At 41.6% G+C, this 27422-nt stretch overlaps 1 protein-coding gene across 1 annotated transcript in view; it reads left to right on the top strand.

Annotated features, from left to right (window-relative positions):
* The window catches only part of PDE1C (phosphodiesterase 1C), a gene marked incomplete at both ends in the record, with an annotated part of 325232 nt that overhangs the window by 48160 nt on the left and 249650 nt on the right, over positions 1-27422 (top strand). The gene's annotated exons all lie outside the window — the stretch shown is intronic.

Raw genomic sequence — 27422 nt, 5'->3', positions numbered from 1 at the left:
GAATTGATTATTTTTTTTCCCAAGTGGTTTTTGGGCCTTTGTCATAGTTGAGAAGCTATACTTTACTTTTGTATAAAACACACATGTATGTAAGCATAACATGTTTTTTTGATGTGGATAAATTTCTCTGGTTTTGGTTATACCTCAGTCTGTCAAACTTACTTCAGCCTTCATATAATCCTTATGTTGAAAGCAAGTCACTATATTAGGTAGTAATTTCAAATATATTGTTTATACGGCTTGACTTATTACAAAAAACCATATTAGTATAAAATGAGTTTAAGCCAGTCTATATAAATAAATCTTGCAGTTCCATAGCACATTTTCATTCTTTAATATTTCCACTGAAATGATTCAGGACAAGTGTTTCGGAACATGGATCCTCCTTTTATGATGATCTGTGGCGTTTAATGGCTTTTAAACATTTTGTGTATCTGATACTTAAAATCTGTAATTTTGAGAGATATAACTCTTTTTTTGCAACTTTCACTTCTCATAACAAATTCTGTGTGGCAGCAATCCTTACATTGCCATCGTCAAGATAATTTCAGCCATTTTATATGACAAAATAATGTCACAGCATTTCAAATGGCATGATTTGATTATGTGAGTAGGGGTGACTTGGAAGAAGTGAGCTTATGTATAGCATAATAAGGACTGATGAGTTGGGAAATGTAATTTAGCAAAATAGTTCCACTAATGTGGTTTAAATGGCTTTATAAACATTATAGAACCTTTGTATTTCATCAGTATAGAAATTACTGTGTGATGTGGCATTTTAGGGGCTCTTTATAGATAGCAATACAAACAGTTGTCACAAAGTAAATTGAAGCTGCCTAGTTTTATACAGAAAGGAAGCCCCATGTGTGTTTAAGAGCTAGGCAGAGGAGTGGAAGGTAAGAAAGTACATTGCAGTTACTGTTGTAAGACGATGAGAAGATAAAAACAGTGAGGTTTTTTATTTCGTTTGGGATCTAGCTGATACTAGGATGCAAACTGGGGCTTAGGAAGCAGTAGCATCTTTTGTATGATGAGTTACATGTTTGATTGATCAGGGTCTTCTGTGGGTAGTCGTGTTGAGGTGTTTCCTTGACAGGTGTGTCTGAATGCCAAGGGTTGCCTGGCATGCCTGGGCTTTCCTTGTTTATGGTTTACTAGACACTAATGGAAGCTAAATTGTTGCCTTTTGGGGAATGAAATGCGCTTTGTAAGCTGTCCAGTCCAGCATATCTGCATTAGGCATCTGGTGGCTGAATCTCGGGGTGTGCGTGGAGCAGCGTTGGGCTTGTCTGAACTGATTTTAGAGAGGAAAGAACCAGGCCTTGTTTTCCAACGTGACTGCTACAAGCTGTAAAATGCAGCAACTCCCTTACTACTTCTGATTCAACTGCTGTTAGAGAGTGTATGGCAATACTATCCCTTTCATGCATAGTTAAAGAGAAAATGTCTCTCCAGTGTCAAATGAGTCACACTTCCTTGTGATTGCATATCTTTTTATGTGACTACATATAAGCGGCATGAAATCCCAGTTGCCACCTCTTGTATTAGATCTTGTTTTCTACGGTGCAGTACTTACTGTTCTGTAGCTTGGAAAATTAGAAAGAGATCTATATTTGATTTTGTTCAACATCTAGATACGAGCCTGAAACACATTTGAACATAAAAGGAGGAATGTGATGATTTCAATAATTTCAGTCGTACTTCCCCTGCAGTAATAATCCATCTTTACGATGTAAAGCAAAAATCAAATGAAACCAACCCACTCTCTACACCCCAAGTAAGTGTAATGCATAGTCTCTTCATAATTAAAAAGTGTTCTGATGGTCTTGATTTTCCAATACAATTATTTTGCTATCTCTGTTCTGAAGAAACCAAGAACAAGCACAAGATTGGTGTAAACAAGGTTGAATACCTTTCTAAAGGGAGAATCAAAAGAGTCCATTGCATTTTCTTGTTTGCAGTATTGCAGTGAGTGAATGGTATTAAGTAATTTTGTGTCTTGACTAGTTATGCTACTGCATTGCTTAAAATACAGATTTTTAAAATCCATTCTCACTGGTGGTTAGTCTGTTTGTTTAGTAAAGGCAGGGATGGCCCCAAACTGGTGGGTGAATCTGCTTTTGCCAAGGAAAAAAATAATTGGACACACAGAAGTGAATAGCTTCTTGACTCATGCTTTATGCGATAAATCTGATAGGTCTACTGTCTATCTTTGCACGTACATGCAAGTTCACAATTACAGGTGCTGCAATCCCTTTCTTTTTTAATAGCTGTACATAGATCGGCACCCAGTCTTTGGCAGGGGCTGTGGACTGACGACCAGAAATATTATGTTGTGGGTGTATGGCCTCCTTAGGGCTGCATCATCTAAATATTGCCTGGAGATGCCAGTGGTTGCTGACACTGAAGCCTGCAACTCAAAAACTCTCATCCTAGATCTGCTTTGTGTTTTTCTAGGTTCCCATAATGAGCAGTGGTTCTGTCGGTATTGGTTAAGAATTAACAGTGGCAGTTAATGAGCTCTTAAGGAGACTGTGTAATAACTTTATGGCCTCCTTTAGCTTCTGTGTGCTGTTCCTGGCAGCACTGCCCAAGCAAGCGCTTTGATAACGCTGAGCTGGCAACCACCAGGGAGAGCAGAGGAAGAAGAGGCAGCTTTGGGTGCTGTTCTCCAAATACCATCTAGAAGTTTGTGGAAGCACTTTATGTTAGAGGATATAAACAAAACTGCTGCATTTGTCCCCAGAGTGCCACCTGCAATGAACCAAGTCACTGGGGTGAGCACTGCTCCAGCATGATTTCTTCTAAACTCATTTGGTTGTGAGGTACAGGAGAGATGGAGTGTTATTTTGTGCCTGCAGTCCTGGGACACTGCATTGGGGTGGATATGGGATGCTTATGGGATGTGCTGGATATTGTGGCAGGAGAGATCCCATGATACAAGGTGACTGAGACATCCAGGGAATGTTTATCTGAGATGAAAAGTTCAGTCCAACTTCCCATCCTGGTTTAGGGTCTCTGTGACAGCTGAATTTGGTCTGGAATCATGGAGTAGACCAGCTGTCTCTTTCTGGTATGTGGGGGCTTGGGGTGGGGGTGTTCACAAAGTGCAGCTATGATGAACTAGGAAGTGATATATATCATCTGTGACCAAGGCCATGTGCAGTGAGAACCTGAAAGTCATATTCAGTTCCTTCAAGATCAGAGCATTTTTGAGCTCAGGGCTGGCATTTTCTGTCACCTTTCAAATTATTTCTAGCTTTTGGCTTGAGACTGGTAACACCCCTGCTTACCTTAATAGCTGCTGTTCCTATGTCAGCTGCAAAGTTTCTTCATCTTTACAAGGACACTTTTTTGCTTTGCTTTCCTTATCTGCTCCTGTTCTGCTTTGGGAATCTTAAATCATATTGGCAGCTAATCGTCTTGTATTTCTGGTTCGCCTTTGGGTGATGTAAACTCTTGCTCATGCCAGCTACTGGCCAATTGGTCTGCAGGATAGAGGTGATACTCCAAATGTGAAAGCTTCAGTCACAGCACCACGTGCTGGGAGTCAGCCTACAAGCCTCAATCGTGTGGGTCAAGGTGGCCTCCCTGGTAATAAGGGGCATGAGCCTTTCTTCCCAGCTACCTTGCAGAACTCAAGCAAGATCCCATCTCCAGTCACATGGTGGAGAAGGGCCTGCAGGACTTCTCCTTTAACACCTCTCACATTTTCATGCTTTCTGGGCAGTGCCAAGGCTCAGCTATCGCTGTCCAAGCTAGTACATGAGGTCAGAAAAACAAAGGGGGAGGTGATTCTGTATGGGAGAGCTGTGGCCATGACTGCAGAAGAACAGGGCTTGAGTCATGGGGTAAAGCTACCCCTCCCTCTCAGGTCTCAGTGCTTGCTTGCTTGTTTGGATTTTATTCTCCGTTTTTTTTTCTTAAAATAGCACATACAAAAATGAGAGATGAGTCTCACTTGTCCTAACTTGTTTAAAAAAAAAAGGCAAAATCCATGCAAGGCTGGAAAGATGAAATGCACTTTCACCTTGGATGTTATACCTACCTACAGCAGATCCAGGTCTCACTACACATTAAAATGTAAGCAGTGTCTCTGAAAAAGACCCTTCTCAACATCTTTCTTAATCCAGACTTATTATAAGCCACTTTACTTGCATTAAACTTAAATCCATCTATGTTCAATTCGAACCTGTTGCTTATTTCTGTTATTTATTGATAGCCATTATGATGAATAAGGAGTGAAAAGCATTCTGTTCATTAAGGAAGTGGCTCCCACATTTGTCTTACTTCTCTCTCCTTTTAATTGTGCTTCCCTTCTAGGAGCATGTTACGCTTTGTGAGAGCTATGCGCTTGTTTCTTGCTAGATTGAGATTTATGAGTCAGAGAGGGAATGATCAGAGGAGAAAGATTTATACCAGTTACTGTTCAAAGGATGTGTTCACTCTCTTTTTGTGTATATCCACATGGGTCCAGGAAGAAGGTGTTTTTTCAGGCAGTTGAAAGAGAAATGGACTTCTCTCTTTTTCTTCTTTTTGGTGGTTTTTTTTTTTTGATATCAGAGTCTTCTTGTTCTTCATAGGATAGATGTATTATTGATGACAAGTGAAGCCAGCAATTCTGTCCCTGTAAATATCAGACACATCAAAAGGCACAAGTTGAGAAATTTAGGTGGACTGTGGGTGTTCTAAAAGAGCTGTGCCTCTGAAAGGCAAGGGAGAAATCCACTTCCAAAATGGGAATGAGAATTTGAGCTGAAGCTCCATGGATAAGGAAAGCCCTGGTAGTAAAGAAGTCAAGAAGTCCTACTCTGAGAACTGACCAGTGCGTGCCCTTGTATGTCAGTCAGGTGTGGCCATTGCCTGAATCTTGTACTATAATGAAATCTGAGCATTTGTTCTGCAGCCATGCAAGGCTTCCAGTTGTGGCTTTGTAAGCATACAGATCACCCCAGTCCCTGACATGGACTATGCTGGCCCCCACCACACACGAAGAGGGCCCACATATTCTTAAATCTCGTGTGCAGTGTACCTGTGCCACCATGTGAGTCTAAAATACCTGTGCAGCACTTATGGCATACAAGGCTGTTCCAAGGGCTGTGATTAATTGCCTGGCTTACTGAACTTGCCAGCCCATTCTTCCTTGCAGGTATAGAGAATAAACTATATACAGGCAGGGAGCTGTATGTAGGAAAATACATGAATTTCACGATAGTCTTTATCCTGATCGGGAAGTGTTTAATAATGCACCATTTAGTTATCTTCATCATGAGAGATAAATAGCTTCTATATACCAATATCTGACTGGGATGTCTTGCACTTCCTGCTGATGTAATTCTTAGCCTGTTTTTCTCAGGAAATTGCTGTATGACTCTCACTGAGCCTTCCCATTAGCTTCTGAAGCAGAGCTAAACTTGATCAGTAGCTTAGCAGAATGGTAGACATTTCAAGGGTATCTAGTTCCTACCTATTTTGTGAAAACTAATGGTAGGATAAAAAAGCATCCCACTGAAGGAATGGATAGGAGAGAGGAAAGCTGACTTCTGAGAGTTCCTATCTGGCTGATCAGCATTAATGTGCTTCTCTAGCTAATTGGCACATGTGTAGCTGTGAACCAGGTGCCGTGTGTGAGCACACAAGCAGGTATTGCTATATTTGGAGAATCCCAAAAAGAGCAGAGCAGCAGGAAGCACAGCAGGTCATGGAATTGTTGCTATGGGGAAGGCAGGAAAGATACAAAGCACAGGTGTGTGTAAAAAAAATCCAAACAACAGAAAGCCAGCCAAAAAAAACCCCAAGCCAAAAACAAACACAAAACCCCAAAACAACCACCCCAGAAAAACCAACTAAACCTTCCCCCACAATAAAACAAAACAAAAAAGCCCCTCCCCATCTTCCTCCCTTCCAAGTTATAGTTTGTGCTGCAGTTTTGAGCACTATAATTGATGCTAATGGAAGGGTATTATTGTCAGTATTATTACGCTACAAATCATGGTGGAGTGGACCACAGAACTTACTCTGGTAGATTAAGTGAATGATATGCCTTGACCCTCTCAGCTCCTGCCAGATTGCAGTCTTTCTGTGCACATACAGAGGTCCAGGGTTTCCTGATGTGACCTGACTCTCATGGAGTGTCACCTAATGGGGAGGAGCAGCTGGACTTTTGGGCAAAATAGCACTGGAATGGGGCTAGTAGCCACCCTTGCCTGCAGTCTGCACTTAAAGGGCATTTGGGAGGAGGGGACATGGGTTCTGGAACAGATTTATTGTCCTGGCAATCTGTGCATGTCCTGTGGGTTGCAGGTTGCTCATCCTGTTATTAAATTAAGACTGTCATTGTATGTATTTCATTCCCAATGAGAAAATGGGATAGTGGCTTTCTTACTCTTGGCATTCAGAGGGAGTGTGATGAGCAGAGATAAAAGTCTTTGACTAATCAATTACTGAAGCTTTGTCTTGAGTTCTTTAATTTGTGTAAGCAACAAACATTAAAAAGGCACTCAAAAGAAATTCCTATGCAGTTTCATCTGCTTTTAAATGTCTGGATGATGGCAATGAAGCTAAGTGGTATCTTATGCTGTGATGCTTTCCTAAAGGATGTGGCAGAGCAGCTTCCAGATCTAATCCAGTCAGGGGCAGATTTAGTTTGGTTTTGAGACCACAAAACCTAAAAGTAAGAGTTCAGGGATATTTTGAAGTGAATAATAACAGTAGAAATCATGAAATTACCCAAAATAATAATCTTAAGGCTGATGAATAAGAGCTTAATGTTCCCTAATGTCCTGCATTTCTTCTTAATGTGAAGAGTTTTGAAGGAGGAAAAAGGGATACTTAGCTCCAGTTAATTGAGTACAACAATCAGATCTGGGGAGAAAACTGTATTCTGTCTTAGGAAAATACTAGCCATTTATGCACTGAAATACAAATTTGAGCGGGTTGGGTTTTGTTGTTGTTGTTTTCTGGATTTTTTTTTTTTAAATGAAGGCCAAGAGACAGTCAACACTAAGCATTTACCTAGGGCGCATTGGAAATCCTCAGGTGTGACCCATCTAATAGATCAAATCATTGATTCCCACAAGAATGTTATTAGCACCAGGCTCTAAGTTCTCAGAATCCCCTGTTTGCACCGCCTGCTCCATGTATCTCTTTTGACTCTGTGGTTTCTGGGGAAGGTTTTGTGCAGTTTGCCTCCCCATGCAAAATGATTTTGGTAACTGCCATATTTTGCTGGAAATTCTCTTGCCAGCAACTTGCAGCCCGGCCCACCAGTGACTTTGCAGATGTATAGCAACATGTAGGTAAGTAAAGCTGCTGCGAACTGTCAACACCCCTTACCCACATAACTTGTTAATGAATGTTCTTTATCTGTTTTTTGCATGTTAAGCTGCCTACTGGCAATTTCTAGAAGCTATTTTATGTAATAGAAAGGTCTCATTTGGAAATTATCACACTATCCATCTGAGTACTCAGCACTTGCTGATGTCAGAACCACGGTGTCTGTAGTTTGCAGACTGGGACATTTATTTTTAGTTCCAATAATTTTTGGATCTGAATCTACCGAAGTGTTCACAGCAAGACTGCTAAAACTATCATGTGTTACTTGGTTTCCATCTGAACTTTATAAATTGACTCAGGTTGCTTTGAAACCAGGCCTATAGCCTAAATTTGCAGTCAGTGCTGCTCTTAACTCTGGCAAAATGCAATCTTTTATCATCTTTTGCTGGAAAGGCCTTCACTTTGAGGTGTGGAAATTGACCCAGGAGTATGGGCTTTGCGTAGCTGTTTGTGCCTAGTGATCCTTTCTATTATATATCTACTTCTGATTTGTCTCCTCTTTCATTTGAGCACTTAGAGTTCCTTGTCAGAGCAAATTTTCTCTTGGCTCAGCTGAAAAATGACCAGACTTGAAGTTGTTTCTTTTTAAAAACTGCTACTGAATCGTGCTTATTGTAAAAAGTAAAACTATTAGAAGCCTATTTTCCTTCCTCATAAATGATCTGTGCAGTCCTGGTCTGAGCAGCTCTACTTGCATTTTCGAAGATGAAGATAACGTTTCTGTTCGCAGTACAAGATTGATTTTTTGGCATATAATTGTCACCAATAGTATCTGCTCCTAAATCAAAATGATGCTTGTTATCCTACTGGCTTCTTGTAGCAGTTATAATTGTCTGCCCTAATTCTGAACAGTGTTATTCATAATAAAGTAATATTCAGATTCATTCTGCAGATGAGATGTTGAGAAAATTGGATTCCTCTTATGCCACTGTACCTCCTTTTGAGGGCTTCTTCACTTTCTAAGTTGTTTTAAAGTTGCTCATAATATAATTATCTGCAATGTCAGCAGTACTTGAGTAAAAAGAATTACAGAGCATAGTACTGTAAATATGGAGAGCCAATTTTGGAGTAAATTGGCACAAAACCCTGTTGACTTCTGTGTGTACCGATTTATTGTGGCTGGGTACATGGCTTGATATTTCAAAACAGTGCTTGTACACTGAAATTGGTACGTATGTTGATTAATGTTATAAACTTGGCTGAGGGGTTTTGCTGAATCATGAGCAACACTGTCAAATAATATATTAATCAAAGTGGCCTGGGTTCGATACCCAATTCCATTTGAGGAATTTTCCCATTTGAGCAGATTCCCATTTGAGGAATGCCACTGGCTTTCACAAAAACTCCGTAAAGCTTGCGGACTTTGAATCAGTACAGCCTCTAACTTTTTACGTTTTTTCTTTGCTGCTTGAATGTTGATCCTAATGTAGCCAAGTCCCTTTCTGAGCATCTGAGTATGGTGTTGGCAAACCTTGACCTGAAACATAGGTTTCCTTCATGTCGCTTGGGCTTTTAAATGTTTTTTTTTTTAAATTGTGGTTCTCTGAAAGAAATGTACTTTGTGCTTTTTGTTTGTTTCTGTAATCATATTTGCAACAAAAGGACGACTAAGAAGAGTCTCCATCCTCCACTGGGTGTGGGGGCAAACACAGTGACCAAGGATGAGGAAAAGGTTGAGGTGCTTAATGCCTTCTTTGTCTCAGTCTTTAGCAGTAAGACCAGTTGTTCCCTGGGTGCCTGGCCCCTGAGCTGGAAGACAGGGAGCAGATGAAATCCCCATAATCCAAAGGGAAATGGTTAGGGACCTGCTGCACCACTTAGACACACCCATATGAATAGCAGCTAGCCTATGTGGCCAAGGTGATTAGCAGCATTCTGGCTTGTATAAGGAATTGTGTGGCCAGGAGGAATTAGGGAACTGATTTGCCCCCCTGTACACTGGTGAGGCTGCACCTTGAGTGCTGTGTTCAGTTTTGGGCCCCTCACTACAAGACTGACATTGAGGTGCTGAAGCATGTCCAGAGAAAAGCAACAAAGCTGGTGAAGGGTCTGGAGTCCAAGTCTTAAAATGAGCAGCTGAGGGAACCTGGGTGGCTTAGCCTGGAGAAAAGGAAGCTTAGGGGAGGCCTTATCACTCTCTACAACTCCCTGAAGGGAGGTTGGGTATCTTCTCCCAAGTAACAAGTGATAGGACAAGAGGAAATGGCCTCAAGTTGCACCAGGAGAGGTTTAGCTTGGATAGTAGGGAAAATTTCTTCCCTGTGAAAGGGTTACAAAGCACTGGAACAGGCTGCCCAGGGAAGTGGTTGAGTCACCATCCCTTGAGGTATTTAAAAGGCATGTAGATGTTGTGTTTAGGGATGTGGTTTAGTGGTTGGACTTGACAGTGCTACGTTAATGGTTGGACTTGATGATTGTAAAGGTCTTTTCCAACCAAAACAATTTTATGAATCACTTCATAATTCATTATATATTATAAATAATTATGTTATCCTGACATATCAGCTCTTGTGCTAGCAAAACTGTCCTAATTTCTTACAAAAGTTATTTACTGGCATTCAGCAGAACACAGGCTCCTTAGTTTAGGGCTGCAGTGGCCTACCAGCTTCTTTTTTTTTTTTTTAATGTAATATTTTTTTGGAATTGAAGTGAGGTTAAACTCAGATTTGTCTTTTTGAAGTAGTTGTACAGTAATTACTAAAAGGTTTATGAAAGGCTTATAATAGTGCAACTTGAATAAATATATTTTACGATGATTTATTTTTTTTTCCCTAGCATGGTTGTTTTGGTTTATACAACTGTTATTTGTGCTGTTTAACATTAATGATCTGGATGATGGGGCACAATGCACCCTCAGCAAGTGTGTAGATTAAAAAAACTCCCAAAACCCAGGGGAGTGGTTAGTAGACCAGATGGGTATGTGGCCATCCAAATAGGATTTCCAGGGGCTGGAGAACTGGGCTGAAGGGAACCTCATGCAGTTCAGAAAGGGGAAGTACAAAGTCCTGCACTGTGGTGGGGAACCAGTACACACTGATAGCAGACTGACTGGAAAGCAGCTTTGCTGAGAGGAACTCTGGGCTCCTGGTGGACGAAAACTTAAGACCATGAACCAGAAATGTGATGCAGCAGCAAAGGCGGCCAACAGCCTCCTGGGTGGCATTAGGAACAGCATCACCAGCAGGTCAAGCTCCTTAGGTCACCTCTGTTTGGTGCTGGTGAGACCACATGTGGAGTGCTGAGTCCAGTTCTGGGTTTCCCAGTACAACAGAGACAGGGCATACTAGAAAGGGAACCATGAAGATGATTAAGAGAATGGAGAGTCTGACATAGAAGGGGATGCCAGGAGAGCTGGGTCTGAAGGGGAGAAGGCTTGGGGGAGCTTATGAATATAAATACCTGACAGGAACAAATGCACGAGGTGGGGCCAGACTTTTCTCAGTACTGACCAGTAACAGGACAAGAAGCAGAGGGCAAAAACTGAAATACAGAAATTACCATTCAGACATACAATATTTGTTTTGGCGGGTTTATTTGTTTGTTTATCCTATGACAGTGGTCAGACACTGGCACAGGCTGTCCAGTGAAGTTGTGAAATCTCCATCCTTGGAGATACGCACAACATGAGTGGACACAGCCCCCATCAACCTGCTGCAGCTGAAACTGCTTTAAGCAAGGGGGTTGGGCTAGTTGATCTCCAGAGGCCCCCTCCAGCCTCAGCATTTCTGCGATTCCGCGGTGGGAATGGTGAAGCTGAATTACCACCCTGTGAGTAAAATCCTAGTGCCTGATCTGCATTGCGGATCCGTTATCTGCATTGCAGATTTCTGTTGCATTGTCTGCACACATCTGCTGCACGGAACTCCCTCTGACGTCAGGATGGAGTAGAGGTCTGCAGTGCAGATTCTCCACTGGGATTTTTCTCTGGAGACTTTGCCCATCTGTGTTTGAGACAAAACAGAATAACAGGTTTTAGCTTTTTTTCTCTGTAAACTGACTATTTTGTGAATTGAGAAGTTTATTAAAATGCAAGCTTCATCTCCTAGTCATCTAGAGAAAGTGTCATTGAGTTCACAGCTCATATAGATGATAGGAAGGAAGAAGCTCATGTAACAAGACATTGGTACAGATCCTCACATGGAATTTAAATTTGTCTGAACAAGTTTCCTTCAAGAAGGAAGACGTGTGAGACTCCTTTAAGAAGGGAGAGGAAGTGTGAATGACAGAGGCAACTTCTGTAAAGAACTGGTGAAAACTCTTTCTTCAGTTCATCATGAGTTAGGTGGTGGTCTTAATGATATTATTTGTAGCCTTAGAAATCATTAGTTCATGTCCAGGGTCAGCTAAATGCTTTGATCTGCCTTGAGTTGAAGTCTGGTAACAGAGATTACTGCTCGTTGTTTCTGCAGAAGCATTTCTGGGGGTCCTCCTGATCTTCCTCTAAGTCTTAAAAAATACTGCACAAATGTTTATCTTCACAGAGATACTAGACTAACATGTCATCCATTTTTAACCAGTACTCTCTACTAATGTTGATTTCATTAGAGAACTTGGTCTAAAATTCTACATGGGAAATTTTCTAATCTATTTCCTCCAGCACTGAGATAAGATAAAGTGATAGGAAAGCAAATAAGCCATCCTCTCATTAACCTTTGAATTTCTGAATTTGTGTGTCTGTTAATGTGCAAAATGTGATTATCCTGCTCTTTGTTTCCTTGTCAAAGGTAAAGTCATCTTATTGATGCTCATCTTTCTCCAAACACTGTATCAGGAACTACCTGGGGTTTTTTTGTGTGTGTTTGGTTTGGTGGTGGTTTGGTTTTGCGTTGTGGAGTTGTTTTTTGTGGGGGGTTTTTTTGCGTTTTTTTGGGGGTTTTTTTGGTATTGTTGGCTTAAGCATGATCTCAGACATGAGGTGAGATCCTCTGCAAGTTTTATCCATGCAATTTTATTAGAGTACATGACTTTGGCAGTCCTGTAGCAATATATGCCTATGGCAACTAAGATGTCACAAGCTGAATGATACTAGCTAACTGACTGCAATTCAGATGGAGAGATAGGTAACCAATCAACCAGTTCTCTGTTCTCTTCTGAGCATCTTCATAATTCTGTGAGAATTTCAGGGAATCTGGTGATAAAACAAGGCACCACAAGCTACCTTCACTCAAAGTTTCAGCATGAACAATGACCATCTCTGTCTTTACCTGGAACAAGAGATGTTTCCTGGGAACACAGTGGAAGAAACAGGTTTCCTGTGTGACCACACTGAGAAAAACACAGTCTCTGTTGAACTCCAAGACAAAATGCTAGCATTTGAGGGCCAAGGATGTGCAGTTTTCAGAGTGTGCCCCCATAGCTGTTTCTCTGGCTAGACGGCTGCCATGTTCACGCTTTTTGACATGCCCAGCATAGAGAGGCTGAGTGATGTGAGGGATACTTGCTATTCTACAGCACCTGACTGCAGTCTTCCATGGTCTTGGTGAGAATTTGTGCCATACCTTACTTCTCTATCACCCTGCAGACCTCAGAGCCACCTCACCCTTAGCTTTATAAGAGGCTGTGCTATAATGACTGTGAGGGGATTATCTTTCACTGTGATGTTACTAGCAAGAGAGAAAAGGCAGGAGGGGTTCAGCTGTTTTGTGAGGGACTTAAGACATCCACAGCAGCAGGTAACAGAGCTGAGGACAGCTGAGGTGATTTCTTCATGGTCATGCATGGCCTGCTGGCTCACATGTAGAGGTCCAGCTCCTGTGCTAGTTTTACATTGTGTGTGGTTTTTCTGGTTTTGTTGTGGGTTTTTTGGGGGTTGGGGTTTTTTTTCCAATTCTTACTGGACCAAGGCCTGTCACCTCACACTGTTTCTGGCAGCATGACACAAGCATCCCTTGGCTGGACTGAATTTGCAGGGCTGAGCTGTGGGCTAAATGAGCTGGCAGAAAGATTGAAATAGTGCCAGCTCTGGCACCAGCTGCCCAGTCCAGAAGGAAATGGTGGTCATCATCCTCTGCTGCACCAAAGTCGCGTTACCCTGTGGCCTTCCTAGCTTGGCAGCAACCTGTTCCTGTAGCCACCATCAATGTAGAGTTGTTGGAGCATGCAAGTGTGTGAAACCACAGCCATCTGGCTTGTCCCCAGCTTAGCAATAAAACTAACAGTGGCTTTCTGAGAGAAAGCCATACTTGGCTGAGCTGCGAATGTCCATGGGACCCCTGTTGTGTAGCATCTACTGGAAGACGGTGTCTGTTGGTGTGGCACTTATTTTCCTGGGATGACTGCCATAAGCATTTCATTTATGCTAGTGTCGCTGATCAAGTCCATGATTTCTGTATGTTTTAGGGCTTTTGTCTGGCCCAAACCTGTGAGCAGTCAAGGTCCCAGGTGTCAGTTTAGTCTTGTGAAGCCCAGTGGCAGCTACTGAATCATAAACATGGTTTGGTGTCTGTATAGGGATAGCATCATGACTGGGTTACTACATGGCATTGTTGCATGTAGTTTTCTGTGTCACACTAGTTATCACATCAGGCTGACCTGGCCATGTAAATACAGTGTTTTGGGCTATGCCTCTTTGCTGGGTGTACATTGCCTAGCGATGCTTCAGGTGGCTTGAATCCAGAAGATGCATCCAAACTACATATGACTGCAGAGTGACAAGTGCATCAAAAGGGTAGTACTTGCAAAGCATTACTGCTTGTTGAACAAAGACTGGTGCCTTGATGCAGCAGCGTGGACTTGTGGCCAACTTTGTCTGCAAAGTGACTTTGACAAAATAGTCTTCAGATAACCGATGGAGAAGTTGAGAGGATTGTTGGGTTCATTTTATATCTATTTCCTGACATTATTTCTTCTCAGTTTAACTCTTCTTGTTTTATTTTAAGAATGTATGACCTCTTCTTAAAGCAACAACAAAAAAAAAATCTTCCTCTATAGTTTCCAGGCAGCATGGACTATAAAATGAAATAACCCAACTATATATTTAGAAGCACAAAAGTAAATGTCTCATAGCTAAACTTAATATAGTACAGCTAATTGAAAGTGGTATGTTAACACTGAGAACACTTGTTTCCTGTTTCACAAGGTGGAAAAATACATTTCAGTTACATGAAATTCCAATGCAAATCAATATTTATATTTAATGTTTTCTGGGGAAAACATTAAATATTGGAAATTTCTTAGATGGTTTTGGAACTTTTTTCTATAGTGGGTGTTCTTTCAACTTTAAAACATTTTCATCAGAATAGTTTTCCTCTAAAAATAATAATAATGTAGGAGATTAGCAACACTAGATAGACAATTGCCAATTAAATCAATCTCGCTGTTAAAAACACAAGATGAAAATGCAAAGTAGCATAAAAAATGCATAGAAAAATGGTAACACGTGATTTTCAGAATAATTTGCTTTGTGGTTTTTACAACCCTACTCAGTAATTTGTCATAATCCTTACTGGACAGTAATGTAAGGAAACAGCTTTGCAAAGGACCTTCCTTACAACCATCTCCTTGGGACAACTCATTTATGACAGCAAAAATGGGAATGCCATGGAAAGGAAAATCAGGAATGAGGAGGGAATGGATAACATTCTCTGTGTGGGTATACATAGGCAGAGAGAGCCTTGGATCAGTTCTTGAATTTCAGACCAGGATCCTGCTCAGAGATGCTGGTGGTCTTCCAGGATAACTCACCCCCAGATTAAGAGCATTTCTTGAAGTGCTCTCTCTGTGAGAAGCCTGAAAAAAGTGGCATATCTTGGATAAGTAGGTGCTTTTTTCGTTCTGATAGGAGAAGAGGAATTGTGGACCATCTCAAAACTTAAAGCTCATTTCCTCTCTAGTATAAGCTGGTGGAAATTTTGCTCCTTTCAGGGCAAGATCATAGGTTGATACCTATGAACAGACTGCAGCAACTCAGCCAGGTGGAAAGCCTGAAAACATACTGAGAGGATGAAATTTATCTGCAAGAAAAAGCTAGAAAAAGCATTAGAAACTTGCAGTGAAATTTGTCACTGCTATGTTTGGTTTAACTCTGAGGAGATGCAAAACCCACAGGTGAATATTAAGCTAGAAGTGGAAGAAAAATAGAGGGGGGGGGGATAAAAAAAACCAGCCCGAACAAAACCCAACCAATGCACCATAGTTTGGAGGAAAATTCACTGTAGCGTAGAATACAGGAACTTGTTTTCAAATGTTTTGTTGTTGTCATTACTATTTTGCTAGTAGTAGTTCATGCTGCTACGGGAGAACCACAATTAAAACTGATGATGGTGTCACAGTAGCGTCTGTGGTGGGAGGCAGCACGTTCCCATATCTCTGTGTTGGCTTGCAGAGCCTCACTCTTGACTGAGGGAGGTGGGCTGCCACGCTGCTTTGAGCACAGAGCCAGATATTTTGATGCTGAAGGTCATGGCCAACTCCCCTTTCATGTGCCACAGGTCTGTGACTAGCTGATGAGTGTAGCTGCACATTACATATATGCAAAAGGAGATAAGAGGACTGTTTTGCTATAGCTCTACAAAAGCTGTGGACAAGAGGACCCAATGACAGAGCAGTGATAGCTCTGATAAGCCAAACCTCTGTGCAGTGTCTAATTTTAGCATTTATCTGACCAGTGGGTAACTGGAATTGTCGTCAAATGACAGATAAAAACCAAAAAACATGCACTGTGTCCACCCTTTAACACTACTTGCAGGTAACCATGGGAATAGGGATCTAAGAGGTCTGTTTTTGTTTTCTTGCTGTTCAGTTCAAGAGTGAAATCAGGAATAACTTCATGAGAGAGTCAAATGGACTCCAAGCCTATAAAGGAAAATAAATTCAGAGACTCTGACCTTGTCTAGCCACAAAAATAGCAGTGACTTAGAGTCTGGTTTATTAACTTAGTGTTTGCATCTATTTAATTAATTCAGAAAGTGATGTGTGCAGAGTTCCCACTCTAGCACACCTGCATGGAGAAAGATGTCACGCCAGCTCAGGTACTCAGGCAGCAGTAAAAAATCATGAATACAATGTCTGTCGTTTTCTTCCTTCACTTTCTATAGATACTTCTGAAATAAGGCAGAGGAGCATTTATACACTGTCATTCTCTGTATTTCCCTTTCTTTAAAGTACAAGGGAGGCTGGCTGATTTTGTGCAGAAGTGACGGTGTGCCCATGGCACCTGACTGATGGTTGTTCTCCCGTTTGGCCTCTCTCACTGCAGGAGCAGGCTTCCTGTGATTGCTTTACTCAACACATCATGCTATGAACCAGCACTTTTTGACCAGTTCTGTGCATGCACATTTGCAGTCGTTGTTCTTTCTGTTTGCCCCAGTTCTCTTCTTTTTTTTTAAAGCTTCTGGCACAGGACACAGGCCTTGATATGCTTTAAGTAATCCTCTCTGAACCCTTCCCAAAATTTGTCGTGGGTATTATTCAAGAAAGCAAAGAATGGGTCAGAGAACAACACTGAGAATGAAAAAATTAAGTTCTGTCAGTTTATATTTAATGGATGGCATTTTAAAATTTTATTTAGAATTAAATACCCAAATGTTTTCTCATTTGAATTCTTGGAGCTAGTTTTACTGTAGCCCAAATCTAAATTTATTGCTCTTGGGCAAAAGAGGAGCCCTGTTGGTGGGGGAATTGTGTGGGTGGTGTAACACATCCAGCTTTCAGATCACCTTCCCATTATTGAGATGCCAGAATTCATGATCAGCTGTGAAACAAATACAGGCAACTTGCTTAATATGTTTCTGTGGCACTTGCAAATTTACTAACATGTATTATTTGAGTATATATTGTATGAGATTAGTGCTGGAGTGATTCATCCCTGTGGAGAGCGAAGTCAGATATGTAAAAAGTTAATTATTTGGCATGTGATTGACTTACTACACTGGTTTTTAAATTTTTTTTTTTTAGTGATGTTGAGTCAAATTCAGTGTTTGTCCTCATCTTCAGTGATCTGGACTTGGATGTAGTTCAGGCTGCTAATGCAGACTGTGGTCAACAGCCTTCTGAAGAGTGGAGCTTTTTCTACAAGTGTACAAGTCTGTCTGGAAAATGGAAATAATTTTAGCTTTCAGGGTTTTTCTGCATTTTACTGGAAGCTCACAGTTCCAAACAAAAAAAAGAAAAAAATCTGTGTGCAGACAAAACTCAGTCAAAATCTGAGAGTCACTCCTAGGAAAGCAATAAGAAGGGGAAGTTTGACAGAAACTGGTCCAAATTCCTGCAAACATTTTGGACTGGTTAGCAAAACTTTGTAATTTTGGGGGTTTTTTTAACCAATTCAGTAAGTCATCTTGGCTTCTTTAACGTGTCATTCAAGATTTTAATTTCCTGCAACAGAATGTTTCTGTTGTTATCCTGAGACCTTTTAAGCATGGGATGCTCAGCTGAGCAATATTAATTGAGGAATGAGGAGTTTGGGGAGTTTGCTATTAATAGGCCTGCAGTAATAAGGTGATCCAGGAGAATTCCATATTGTATAGGGGGGAGGGGGAGTGTGAGGAGGGGGAAAAGAGGCACAGGAGGGGAAAATATTTCTCAGGTGAATCATTCTGATTTAGACAAATGGTTCTCATTTCACCTACCGAATCACATAGTATGCAGATTAAATATTTGTGATAACTGTGAAGTAATGAACAGAACATGACATCCACCTGCTGTGTCATTTCTGCCTCTTAATGAACAGTAAACGATGCAGCTCTCTTGCCACGCTGGGTGTATTTAGCTACAGAAATGGGGAGATGGCAATAGAGAGCTGCGATAAGGCTGAGGTAGGCCCTGTTTTTAACAAAGGCCTGCAAACGTCAGAGTGCACTTTGTGATAATTTCAATAAAGGCTGCTTTTAGATAGAATAGAAAGGGAAAACACACATGTCATGAGTGGCAGGTTTATGCCTAAAATCCTCTGGCTTTAAGGATATAAGCGAAATTTGAGAACAAGTAATTCTTAAACCATAACTTACTCTGTCCGCTGTAAGTTAGGAATAAGTAGATGCATGTCAGACTGATAGAAGTCAGATACTGTTACCTGATCTTACTGAATGGTAAAATGAACCTAATCTGTAGCATCTACCTTGGTTCTCCTGGAGACAATACAGCTTTCCCTTTCCCCATCTGCATCCAGATGCGTTGCATTATTTTTTTTCCTCAATGGTAAATTTCTTCCCAAATTGACAGCATCAGAAGATTTCTCCTCTTAGTTAATTACCAGCAGTTTGCCAAAACCAGGACTGAGGCATGTGTGGAAATAATCTCAATTGTTCATTGCTGAATTTGCTGGGTGTCAGAGCTCTTTGCTGTGCTGGAGGTCTCAGTTTCAAGACAGAGTGGCGATTAGAGCATTCCAAAATTCATTCCTCCTTTTGAGGTTCTTAGCATCTTGGTGCAGCTCCACAAACCTCTTCCAGAGGCAGCCAGCCACATCATTTGCAGGAAAAGCAATAAGGTAACCTTCAAGCTGCTTTCTATATTGGTTGTCTTCTCATGTCTATGAGAAGGGATTTAATTGTAGGGGAGGGGGAAAGGGGGGACCAGAAGCAAAGAGTATGTGTTATTTTTGTGTAGCTGAATTCAGTACCACAGTTCTGTAACAGGACAAATTGGTGTGTTAAAGCCAGGGCAGGTAAAAGGTTGGTACACAAACATGCCTTTACTTCCTGCACAAATAAGCCAGTTTGCAATACACTAACACAGCTAATGTTGATGAATGATAAAACCTTGTAGCATGCTGGCAGCAGTGTTTTGGGATTACCATATTACCCAGGGGATATCTGCAAGTGCTGCAGAAGAAAACAAACCCACAACCAAACAACTCAGAGAGAATGTAAGATGTGACTTTGCAGTCATCCCAGTGTGATGCAGAGCAGGGGCAAACTGTGACCTCTGAGTCCAGAAGGATTGTTTATAAGGAGATAAAGTATGATTTTTTGAGGCATCTTTTGCATGCCTTGGATTACCTGGTTTGCATGCTTGCAGCAGTGTAATTCCCTTGGGAATGTCCACCTGAGGAGAAGCAAAGTGGGTGTGCGGATCTCTGAGGTGTCCTGGGAGCTGTGGAGTGGTAGGGCTGCAAGGCAGCAGGAGCATTTCTTTCCTCCAGCTTGATGCTGTGGCTACATTCAGTCATTTCAGAAACAATACCAAATTATACATCTTCATGGGTACCAAGGTTTCTGTCCCAAGCAGTATGAAAAAAATCTGCCCCTTGTCCTCTTTCCCAGTAGTGGGGTAGAGGAGCAGCTCTCTGTAACAATACGTGCTCTGTGGGTTTTTCTTGTGGGCAATGAAAAGATGTGCCTTGGCATCTTTTTAAACCGGCATTTTCTACTCATGTGTGTTTTCCATCCACCCAGAATTTTTTGTCATGTTAAGGCATGCTTTTAACTTCCCTGGCAAAAGAAAGGATTTTACATGGGTGCATATTGCATTGTCCCTGCCTCAGGAACATTGTGCTTGGTGAAAGACCTGTGATGTAAATGACCATCAGACAGGTGGATTTAGAGATGAGCTTAGTTTTGAAGTTGCACGTAACACTGGATTGCTTTGAAACTAAAAGATATTTTAAAAAGGGGAAAATATTAAAAGCTGGAATCCATCATTGCTGTGAGTGGGCCCATGTTTTTTAGATGGAAATATTGAGTCCTCTGTAAAACAGCTGGAGTTATGGAAATGAAGGATCTCACCCAAATGGCTTACCAGTGATAGAGATGTAGGGATAAAAATAAAGCAAGCTGCAAATTAACCTATTAGCACTTCGTCATACGTGTGAAGGAGACAAATCACTGATCTGCTCGTGCTGATTCACATTTCTCTGTTATTCATGTACAAAACCTCACACTCTGCGGCGTGTGTAAAAGATGACCAGCCTTTCAAGCTGTATAATCTTTGTATTAATCACAGAGCCATAACTTGAAATAACATTCTGGGTAGCTGAAAGCAGCGTTAGAATCAAATATTTCTGCTGTCATCTTCCTCTCTGGAAATAAACTAAAAGTATAAGGTGTGTTGCAGTGAAGCTTACGCCCAGTCGAGTGAGTAGGTGTATACTTGTTTCCTCACGTTGATATGTTTCTTCAGCTATGAAAAATAACTGATTATTTGAAATGAACACATGCATATCTATATATACATTTATAATCTGAGATATGTAGGTACAGGACAGTAAGTTCCATGCTGGTGGATAGCTGTATAGTGATATAATACACAGCAGGTTTTTCCAATAGCTCAGCTATGTTTATGACTAGAAAACTTGTTTCCAACAGTTTTTCTTCTGCATCTCACATTATAAAAAAAGCCATCAGTACAGTGTGAAGTATTTTCAAACCTAAATTTTTTTGTGTGTTTTCCTTTGGAGGCAGGGCTACAAACCATAGAAAAACATGCAAGCAAACTTGAGGAGCAGTTGGCATTTACTACTTTCTGATGATTTATTCTGGAAAAACAAACAAACAAAACCCGATATGCCTGTTTCTGTCAAGAATGTACAAGTGGAGGAGACTTAAGAACTCAGCTCAAAAGAAGAGTCCTCTTAGCTGCAGATTTTTGAAAACATTTAATAAAAGCAGCAGTTCTTGCTCATGAAATTTGACTACTGTCCAGTTTCAGAAGGCAAATCCTCTTTCATTTTCTCCCTTCTCAACCAACAAAATCACTGGATCACAGAAATCTTATTCCCATGTTTGTCTGCTCTGTGGATAGTGGCCACAGCATCCATCCTGGATGCACCAAATGAGAGTGATGTTCTACCCACCTCACTAGCCTTGCACAGGCATTGTCTCTCAAATGCAAGGTTCTGTATGTTCAGGTACCTATGGAAATCACGTGCACACCTAGGGTGTGACCAGTTGATGCTGACAATAGACATTATTCAAAGAAAGCTGTAATGAAAATAGCTCTGATCGGGTAAGGTGCTTTGCATGAACAAGGGAGTGAATGAATATTGATAAGCAATACAGGTAAATAAAGAAGTCGATAGCAAAGGACTCTGTGTATAGAATTTCTTGCACATGATGCTCCTATACATCAGGTAATTTTAGCAGAACTTGAGCTAAAGCAGACTTCCTTTTTTTAAACACTAAGATTTATTTTTGTTAATACATCTGCCAAGCTTTTGATTAGTTTTAGAAGTTATGATCTCTAAATTGCATGTTTTTTCAAGCTAAAGAGAACAAGCTTAATCTATGAATATTTACCTTCAGCAACCTAGTAATACTTTCTACATCAGATTTTATGGTATCCAATTTAATTATGGAACAGCTGTGATGTAGGCTGCATAACATCTTGACTTAAAATCAGTTTTACATAAACAGGACAACTTCAGGAATACTGATGCTGATACGTAGAGCATATCAATGATGTTTTGTTAACTGAAGGGGACATGCAAAAGCCTGCTGTGAAATACCATTCACAAAGATATTGCTAAGTGTGCTAAGGCAAATACTGTACTCTCTGGCCAACCCCAGGTAGTATCCATGGGTCTAGTCACAGCCAGAGGGGCAAAGGTATTCGATGTGAGTGAGACTGATGAAACCTTACCCCCAGTAGTTATAAATAATAGGGATGTTTGGTTAGTTGGTGGAAACAGTGAATATTGGCAAACATAACTGCAATACTATTTCTTGGGAAATGAGGAATGAATATAGCTCTGCTGCTATTTCATCACAAGCTTTTTCACCTGTGCATCAGCCTCTCAAGCCTCAAGACAGGTCTAGACTAAACTATTGGAATTAAGCTTTTTCACTTTTTCCCTGGTCTTTTTTAGAGCAGGAGGGAGGACTGATAAATGTTATATAATGTTACAGTTTTTAGAAAATGTGTTTACATCTTGAGTCTTAAAATGTTTGGTCTCATATGGGGAGCAAAGCAAAGGTCAGTTAGTGGGTTCTTGGGATGGATGACATCTGTCTGGCATTTGGTAACATTACTTGAAGACAAAATGCCTGCCTTATCCACTTTAGAGAAGGAGACGTGAATATGGGAAGGCCAAGAGTTGCATGAACTGTGAAGTATATCCTTTGGCCTTAAAAAAAAAAAAAAACCAAAACAAAAGAAAAAGGGTCTTTTCAGTAAATTGATAAATTGCAAGGGCTCAAAAATCAGAGAGTAAGTCAGCTAGTCTGGGTGGAATTACACCAAAGGTGCATCCTGTGGTAACTCGAGTAATAAGCAGTTGTAGCAGTGCTCTTTTCACATCTTTAAAAAAGATGTTGTTGCCTTGTAAAGGGAGTAATCTGAGTTCCGTAACAGCCTGATGTTTTGAAACTCACGTGGGAAAGATCTGCTAGTGCAAATAATTAATCTGCAAGTAATACCTGGTGAGAGCGTGTTGGTGCGGCCGGTGGAAAGTGCTCTCTGTGCGCAGTGGACAGTCTCATCAGTACCCACTGTTTTGGAGGCATGGAAATACCCTGTTGATCTTGGTATCTGTTTTGCCTGTGACTTGTTTTTGGAGGAAACTCGTTTCAAAGTGTACTGCTATGCTTGCACACTCTGTGGAGGTGGCTTGTAGCTCTTCCTTCCTCTGTGAGGAAGAGGAGGCAGCAGCGGTGCAGGGCATGGCGCTGTGCATGGGGTAGGTCTGTAAGTAGGGGCTGAGTTGGCACCTGCCTGCATGCTCCAGGTTGAGCCCTGCTTACGGGTGTCCAGATGCAAATGTGGAGGTGCAGCATGAAAGGAGAGCCCTCATGCTTGTTGCTCTGAGCTCCTGATGCATCACTGCCCCAGCTGCTAGCTTGGAGCCCCTCTGCAAACCCCATGTCTTCTTCATGGCCACTCCCAGGCTGCTTTCCACAGTGGAAATCTTCCCACCCCTCTCTTTCCAAAAAATGGAAGGGCAGCAATAATATAGACTGTAGTCACTAATATAGACTTGCCCAGTGAGTCATCATCGCATGTGTATTCACACCTCCCCCTGCTTGGCAACCCCTTGCTGCAGAGTCCTCGCCCTGCTGCAGAGTCCCTCTTCTACCCCCTTCCAGGCTCCCACGCCTTCCATCTCAAAACTCCCAGCTTCTCTTCCAGCCCTAGCTCCTAGCAGAGAGATTTCCAACACTCAGCCTCCAGCTGCACTTACAAAAATTTCATTCAGAAAAGAGCCTGTCAGGTTAAAAAAGAGGATAAGACTGAGAAAGATGAACCCACTGTAGATCTTTTCAGGCCCGCTATTTACCCTATGATTAAGTTTGGGGTGCTGGAGGTGTGGTTGCTGCTGTGGAAGAAGGTGCTTTGGAAGGAGACAGCTGCAGCCAGTGTAGGCAGGGTTTGGAGGGTGCCAAGGGGAAAGGTGCTGGAGGAAGGAGGATGTGTTTCTGCTTATGGTGACCTCTCTGGGGTTGTGTTTATCACAGGGTTGTTCACTCTTTTGTTTCCAGAATGGGGTCATCTTGCTTTTAGTGGTTCTTGGTGGTTCTTTGGCTTACATTTCACACCTTGTTTTTTCTGTCATTCCATCTGCACAAAGAAAGTGCCGGCTGGGTTTAAACTTGGGGCTGTTGTTTTTGCCTGGAGACTGGTGAAACTTTACTTGAATAGAGAGCAAAATGGATTAGTTGCAGTTTTTGCAGTAACAGGGATGTGTCAAGGTTCGAAGAAGTGTTACCACGTTACCAGGCTGGTAGCACGGGAGAAAAAGTCTGCCTGAAAATGAAAAGTTTCCTCTTTCCAGTGCAGGAATCCATTTTCCTTTTGACTAGCGTGGGAAATGCAAAGTTAGGAACTGGCCCAGCAGTAAACTGGTTTTGGGCTTGATTTCTTTCGCCATTACACTGAGGACCTTATTTCAGAGGGCCTGCTGTTTGTGAAACCAGCAGTACTGCTTGCGGAGGAGGACGCTTTTCTGTTCAGTAGAGGGAGCAGAACCGTCCCTTCTGAGGCTCCTTGAGCTATTGCTTTATTTATAAAGAAGCACAGCAACCTTCATTCCCATCTGCTATTTTCTTTGTGGGATTTATTTATTAAAAGTGAACTGAAGGATGTGCTGTGAAAACCAGATGAACACAGATATGCAAACGAAGGCCCCTGGTATTTGATAATTTACTGAGTGAGTGTGATTGCCCGGTCACCAGCTGTTAGTGTGAATCCTGGCTCGGAACAGGCAAAGGGGAAAGTCATCATTAGATTAAGTAAGGAAAAAAAAGCAAATAAAAACATCAATAACTCCCTAACAAAATACTCAGCTTCCTGCCAATCTCAGGAATCCATTTCTTATAGTACTACAATTCATCATTTTCTCAGGCTGAGGAAACAGTATCATTATATTTTAAAAAAAATCTGAAATTATATATCTGTTAAAAAAATGTACATAGAATGCCTTCATATATAATGTTTTTTACACAAGAGTATCAAAGGTACCTCCTTAAAACAGCATGGTTGCAGATTACTTCGATTTATTCCTAAATACAGCTAAGAAAGCTTTCAGCCTAAAGATTTGTCTAAGTTAATAGTGTTTGTCTTAAATACAGCCTTTTAATGTTAGCCTAAATGAGCAGGAGATAAAGGACGCTGTGCCCAATTGCAATTATAGGGTCGGTTTTCAGATAGGCAGGCTGAATCTGCTAAGATTAGAACTTTTCCTGCATACCTGAGTTAGCATCTTCCTTTTTACTTCTGCGTCGCTTGCTATACTAATGGTAGGGTGGTAACACGAGGTGTTTGCTGCCTTTGGGACAGGGAATGGCAGCAGGAATCCTACAGCTCCTGATCCATTCCTGAGCTCACCTCACAAAAAACCCATTTTCCTCAAGTTCCCCTTTTAAACCCAAAGAGGCTGAGTTTTGAGGAATACCTTGGAGTACAGTCTGATAAAGAGTGATGAAAATGCGAGAAAGGTAGCACTTGTAATGACTGTTTTTTTTACAAATGAACTCATGCTTTGACCATGGCTGGTCAAAGCTATGCCAACAATCACATGTACTGTCTTTTCTAGGAGTTCTTGATGGCATAATCTGTGTTATCCTCCCTAGACAACATGCCCAAATAACGCAACAAACACACGGTTGTGTGAGGAGCTGCATATTTGCTGGAGATTCCTCAGTACTGAACTGATGTTTCTAGCTCTGAATCTTTGGCTTGCCATTATTTACAGCTCACTATTAAATAACGCTTACAGCCTGCCATGCATAAAGAAATGTTTGTTGACTTCCAAAATACGGGGACTGACCAGAAGGCAGAAGAGAAATTTCAGCTCATCGGTACGACTTCCTTTAATGAAGTTCAGAGCCAGTAAAAGCCTAGGGCAAACAAATGATCTGCTGAACTTCTTCCCATGAATTTTCAAGATCTGAGGATGCTGTATGAGAAGCAAACTACTTGCTAACTCTTGTCCCAAGCCTCAGGTGCTTTCTCATGAAGGGACCAGCAGCAAGGCTCTAGGAGACTACAGCACTGCCAATGTTATTTGAACCCCCATGAGTGTGTGTGTGCATGAAGTCAGGAGGTGTGTGAAGCCTGCAGAAACATCTGCAGCGTGAAGGGGGATAAAAACTTACTGGAGTTCTGCTTTATCCTCAGAGGTAGGGGATACATAAGCAAGTCCAGTCTTCTCCCACCTCTGTTACGTACTCGTTGTAGGTTTCTGCATAGGATCTCAGTTAGGTACATGCCTGAGAAACTGGTTATTCCTTCCCTTCTCATGAGGTACCTTGTCTCTTACTGTTTCTGTCTGTTGATGATGAAATCATAGCTTGCCTTACTACCTTCTGCTCAAGTGACAGTACTTTGGCAGTGAAGGGTCTGTTGTGAAAAGGGCACCCAGACACCATAATGGCAAGCCTCATATAAACACCTCAGGAGCTTTGACTGGAATGCCATATGTGACCCTGTTATTTGCACCACCTGACCAGAGCCTCAGGCTGGCTGGCTCATCTGTGTGAGGCTGGCAGGCTGTGCTGGGATGCTGCATCTCCTTCCAGTGGATAAGCCCTACAGTGTCTGTAATATGAGTGCCTGCGTTTCCAGAACTTGGATAAACTTCATCTACTTATGTCTGTTTGACATAGCTATCAATGGAAGAATGTAGTGAGACTATCTTAGAGTAGAGATGCCACAGTCAGCCTGCAGTAGAGCTGATGTTAGTCCCTCACCTGGTAACAGACATGTAAGTTTATGAAAAGTCCAACCTCAAAATATCATGCTTTAGAAAAGAGCACGCATTAAACGTAAGTAATAGGAAGACAGTAGGAAACACTTATACTGGAGAAGGGTTCTAAGTTTCTTCAGGGACAGAGGATGAAAACCAAAGATAGACTCTGTTTTACCTTTCCTTTGTACCTGAAGCTATGGCAGATGTCTCAGGTTAGCATGGTCTGGCTGTATTATACCGGTTTGCTTTGCCTCCATGTTGGAAGCAGCTACCCGAGGATGCTGTAGGACTGATGCTGTTCAAAGGAAACTGGCTTGTTTTCACAATTTTAATGCATTTACCAGCCACTGTGGTTACTGGGGCTCGGGACTGGTACAACACTAGCACCCAGGGCCCCATGGCAAATCATCTGCTACCCTATCTGTCTGCCCAAGACTTAGTTACATGTTACAGTCCTGGGGCCTTGCGGCTGCATTTCAAGCCTCAAAGCTTATTAACCTGGCAATTAATGGGAAATGGGTTGGTAACTGGCAGCACCTGACCAGTGTGTTCTGGGCTGGCATTTGGTGTTTCTTTTCCAAGGAGTCTACCTGAGAGTTAGGCAACTATGTCTGCACTTAGGTTCCTACATTAACCAGCTTTGTTGTCAAGTTAGATCAGTTACGCAATCTATTTGAAATTTGTAGTACTGCTGACAATATAATTTCTCACTTTGAAAAGTGACACAAGCCTTGCAAGGAGGGATATGTGGTGATGGAAACTGGGGGGAAAGAGAGAGTGCAAAAAAAGTGCTCATGCTCATGATACTTTAGGTAGGACATTGAGGTGAGCAGTTCGGTTTCAAGTTGTCGGGGCCTGGAACAGGCTGCCCAGGGAGGTGGTTGAGTCAACTTCCCTGGATGTGTTTAAAAAAAGGGTAGATGAGCTACTTAGGGATATGATTTAGTTTAGGACAGGAATGGTTGGACTTGATGATCTTAAAGGTCTTTTCCAACCTTGTGATTCTGTGATTCCTGTTCTGCCTGCC

Source organism: Gallinula chloropus (genome assembly GCF_964237585.1).
Source record: "Gallinula chloropus genome assembly, chromosome: 2".
NCBI classification, from domain to species: Eukaryota; Metazoa; Chordata; class Aves; order Gruiformes; family Rallidae; genus Gallinula; species Gallinula chloropus.
Note: the sequence above shows the minus strand (reverse complement) of the source record. Positions and strands in the feature narration are given on the sequence as shown.